The 5,268-nt window shown below is 41.9% G+C and overlaps 1 protein-coding gene across 1 annotated transcript in view; it reads left to right on the forward strand.

The window, feature by feature from the left end:
- LOC118332029 (protein turtle homolog B-like) overlaps positions 1-5,268 on the forward strand; it is a gene marked incomplete in the record, with an annotated part of 123,289 nt that overhangs the window by 8,764 nt on the left and 109,257 nt on the right.

Below are 5,268 nucleotides of genomic sequence, written 5' to 3' on the forward strand. Positions count from 1 at the left end.
TAAGTGTGTGTATGGCGTACTGATCACAAAGTATTTGCCTTGGGAAGGTTTAGCTCTCTGGTATTTGTTCTGAATATATACTGTACCAGTGTCCTTCAGCTGACTCATCTTAGAGCTGTCCAGCTAGTAATTGCTGCTGCAGTCAGGGTACACAGAATGGGCACATCATCAAAAATTGCCCGGTTGTATTGACGACTTGTAATGCCAATGTGGAGTTTACACTGAGGATTATTGAACATTCTATTTCAGTTTAATTCCTTTGATTAGCCCTGGACCATGAGTCAGAGCAAAGTCAAATTTCACTTTTAGTTCTTTAGTTAAGGTGTGTATTTATCAAGGTTCCGCGCATCCTGGAAAACCAGGAAATTTACAAACTGTTTTTCTAGTCATAACACCCGGAAAATGGTTAAAATGACCTGGGGAAAAAAGAAAGATTCTAGAAATGTTTAATGATATTTTAGCCTCACGGTAGCGGCGGTACAGGAAGTCACTGGCACTGTAGAAATCGAGTTGACTTTCCAAATGTTATTTCGTCTGTTTACAGTTGTTGATGATATTGAGTTAGTTTCTGTTGTTGTATTTCCCAGAGATGCTTCTCATTACGCATACATATGACTGCTCCTGGCCTGGTGGCATGGCTTGATAAATCAAGTACACCGTTCATGCTAGCCTTTTTTTTTGTGTTCCGTGTAATAGACAGACGTAAAACCCCTTGATTGCTGAGTTTTACGCCTTGTTGCATTCAGTGCCGGTCTTATTAGCCTCACAGTTCAAACAGTACTTTGTAATCAAACAAATCAGAGCACATAATAACAGCTTGCATATTGGTATTGTGCTACTGAATGAGAAAACACACAATGCCAGCACAATGAGCACAAATATGTTGTATATATGTCATATTTTTCAGCTCTCTGTTGAAGTCCTTTTCCTTGTGCACTTGGTTTTTAATTGCAGTGTATGTAGCTTCACATTAATGATAGGTGACAGGTGACTTGTGAGATTCGCAATGGGCAATTTAGTTTCGGGGGTTTGAGTCACCAAGACCAAAGGAGCACCCAAACATGTAGATGAGGCAATCTGCATACTTTTTATGCAATCAATTGATCATTTAAATGGCCACTAACTTTGCTCTATGCACAATTACTTGTTTCCTTCTTAAAGTTGTGGGAGGAAGATTTTTTTTTTTTTAAAGTGAGATATTTTTTTTTTTTCCTGGTATGTCAGATTATAGGCCTCATTAGCACATCGTTCACAGGTGCGTGGGGTTTTGCAGTTGGGCACATGAATAAACAGATGTACACAGTAACACTCCCTGATGAGCAGAAGTTTTATTCCAGTCAGTGAGGATAGGGAGGGACTGTGAAGGACATGATACATTTTACTGAAGCTTCTTGCTGGTCTTAATTCTCTTTGATACATAGAAGTGGAGACACCTGGTTTGACTATATCTCAGTGTTCTGTAAGAGTTTGGTTGGAGATCTGAGTCTGCTCTGCCGTTCCGCTTCTCCCCCGTTCAGCCTCCCAACCATCCTGACATCGCGCAGCCATCGAGCCGTTGCGTGGCAGCTCTGGGGTCTCTCACAAGGCTTGTCATATCCTTCAGCCCTGTAACTTTTGTTATTATGACACTGCAAATAAACCGTTGAAGTGATCCTGACTTTGTTTATAGACGGTGGTAATACATCCTGCCTCCAGTTTGTCTGCAGTCAAATTCAACCCAAGCACCCAAAGAAAAGCCTTCCATTGAGCTGACAGTTTATTCCTGATCTGTGTGGAGATCCCAGTGCACTGCTTCTTCACTGCTCGCCCACTGCCAGTTTTACAGATGTGGACACATGAGCACTGGCACTGTCAGACAGCGGAAGCAGTTAGATGAATGAGTGGATAAAGTATATTCAATTTACCATACAGCAGTGCGCCTCTCTTGCAGTTGGCAGTTGCAAGCAGTTGAAGTGGTCTGTTTCTCCTAAAATAAGCCTAATTTCAGTGCAGGTTTTGAAGTAGAGCGCTTTATACCCATACCATTTTCATTTGGAGGGTTTTTAGTGCAGCAGTGTGGTTTTTGGTAATGGCTTCCTGCTAACATACGTCTTGGTTGCTGTCCCGTTCTGTATACTTTCTCTGAATACTGCACTCCACTCTCACTCCCCTCCTCTCGCCTCCCACCATCCTGAGCTGGTTGACTTCCTCCCCTGTCTCATTTTACAGCCTGGCCTACTGATGCAGCACAGTCAGCTTCCTCCACGCCGACTTCTCCAGACCCATTAAACATTCATTGGATCAGGCCATAAGATACCTCACCATAGGCTCAGCTGCTACACTAAATTCAGCCCCAATATCTGAGCTTCACACCCTCGCCCTGATACAGTGAACCAAGAGGCACATTCTATAGGCATGGCTGCATATGGGTCCCTCTGAGAGAAGCAGTAGAAAAGGCATGCTATAGACAAACTGATTGATTATGTTGGTGTCTGGCCTTTGTGGTACAGTATATATGACACATGATCCCCTTGCTGCTGTGTGGCAGCAGGGTTGGATTGATACAACTTGCAGCAGATACTACAGACAAATGACTGTTTTTGTTAGCAGTAATAGGCCCAAAATAGTAGCTAATGATTACCAGGATGTTTCCTCTTCATTTATCTATACTTATCTATCTATAGGTGTAAGGGGCTGATCACGCAGAGATCCCTAAAGGTGTGACTTTGTCAAAAACGCCTTGGCATAGCACGTCAGGCAAAACAGCTGGTGCGCCTGTGGAGCGGGACTGCATGCTCAACCAGGCGATCAAATATGATAAACGGGGAAAAAAGGTATTGAAGAATACGTTGAGCTCTTCGCGTATCTCTCTCTCTGTCTCACATAGTCTCAGATCTACCAGCATCAAAACAGGAAAGTAAAGTGGTAAAGCCCATCTTTTGTTTAGTAGAGACTGCCAACTCAGTCTGTATGTGTCTCTGGTGAAGGAGTCGGGGCCTTTACTTTATGTAATAAAAACAACCCCTTACATTTCTATTGATTCTCAAAAGTAAGTAAAAGTACTTAGTAAAAGTGTGTTATTTATACTTGACATTTGTCCTAAAATCAGATAAAAAAAGCTATCCATTGTCTTGCTGACAGTATCGCAGTATATCAGAATATATTGAATTGTAACCCTGTATTGTGATACCTATTGTATCGCCAGATTTTTGCCAATACACAGCCCTATAAACAACCTTTAAAGTAGCTGTATTTTCTTTAACAAACAGCTCTATGTATAGTTGTTTCAGCTCATGTCCCATGGCACTGTCCATGGTTCTCCATCACCCCTACAGGGTGAGGCAGATGGATCAGCCTGCTAGTCTCTATGGCTGGGTTCAAGGTGTCAAGTAACAACTTACTTAGTGTATTGCTGACACAAACTGTTCTTAATCTTTCCATCAAAAGGTCAGGCCACTCTTGTCCAACTCAGAAACAATACAGGCACATGAGGCATTAATGAAGAGCTCTGGTCATAAAATATAATAAATATCACAGCAGTTTGGAGGGACTGTATGTAAAGGAACCTTGTGTGGTTTTATATGTGAATAATATTGGAAGATTGCAGAGGACAGTAAGCTTTTGGAAAGAAGTAGTGGTGTTCAGAGCAGGTAGAGTGTACCGTGGACATGAGGTGAGCAGGGAATAGCTGTCATGTCTAAATAGAGACATATTCGGGGAGCTGGCACTGTATCTCCTCTACCACCAGATAAAATGTGCTTACTGTGAGGATTGGACGACAGCATTTTGCAAACAATACAGGATTTTCATTCCACACATCTGTCGTGAATCCTATTGTATAATCTCATCAGAGTATGTTGTCCAGTGTCTGCTACAGTTGTAATGTTTGTACTCCCTTTCTTCTTTTGACCTCTTTTCTTAAATAATGAGACATCCATTCATTTCTTTGTTAGTAAAACTGCAGTTTGTACCAAGACAGAGAAAAGAATGAATAAAAAGAGCCAGTTTAAATGTGCAGGATGCTGTGCTGTGGTTTCATGGTGTCTCCCTTATCCAGAGTGACCTTGACCATGTCAGAGCAATGACAGCCGTACATTACTGCCTAATAAGCAGCCGTACGCATGCAAGCATGGTTGCACCCACGTGCAATCCCTGGAGCAGCCAGAAGATGGAAGATGGCGGGTGTCCCCTCAGCCTCTTCCTTAGTCAAATCTGGATTTGTTTATTGATTGTGGTTGGCAAACACAAGTCAGGTCTGAGGAGACAGATGGTGACTAATCGGAGTGATAGCTCATATAACTAGAGAGATATATTTCAAAGCAAGTGTTCCCTCCGCTTTCTGCCAGATGCCAACTACTCACCGCCCATGCTGAGTGTCCTGAATGTCTTAATGTCCCATTTGAAGGCGGCTGCTGCTAAATTGTATGTTGACGGGCAGAGTTGTTGGCATGTTGGCAATTGTACATGAGCTGTGCCTGTTGAGAGAAATGCAATATCTTATTTTTTTAAACCAAATTAATTACCATCTATCATTTAATTGTGCATGTATATTGAGCAACCTGGTGATACTGGGATTTGTCCTTGTAGGCCACTGTGTGGAGCAGGAAAGTAGTTCCACAATATTCCTGTGGGTCATTGTGACTATTATATTGTGCTGTATGGAGAAATCACCTGACAAAGTGTAATTTTAGCATGACATATCTATGATTTTTTGCTGAGTCATAGGCCTGTTTTCACAAATCTGAGCCAGATCGGTAGACTCAATGTGGAGGCTGGATGCAGAAGTCTCAGCATTATACAGTAACTTGAATATTTAACAGCAATTCCTGTTGGGTTTCGACCTCTCCAGATTCTTTATGTAGCACCTCTACAATACCGAGTTAATGTGAAAAATAATGACTTTGAATGGGGTAGAAGGGGCCTTCTTTCACGTAAGGCTGTGCTACCTACAATGCCTAAATATAGCCAGACAGCTGTTTGGCACACCATTTCCTTTAATTAGCTTAATGGCGGATATGTTAAATGGTGAAATGGAAGTTAAATGGACGAAGTCTGAAAGATGCTGAGACTAACAAGACATACAATGTTCTGTGTGTCTATGTAGATACGCAGTCCTTGATCTGATACAAAACAGATACATTTGTAAGGACACACTTCCAATAAAGCCTAAAGCTGTTTTTTCTCTTACCTGTGCTTGGCTCAGTGTGTGTACTGCAGCTCTCATTCTTCGGAGGCAGACCATTAAATTAGCAAAATAAAATGACAAAAATCACCAGCAATGGACATGCA

The sequence above is a fragment of the Morone saxatilis genome, unplaced genomic scaffold (genome assembly GCF_004916995.1).
Source record: "Morone saxatilis isolate NCDOM2014 unplaced genomic scaffold, NCSU_SB_2.0 Contig20, whole genome shotgun sequence".
NCBI classification, from domain to species: Eukaryota; Metazoa; Chordata; class Actinopteri; family Moronidae; genus Morone; species Morone saxatilis.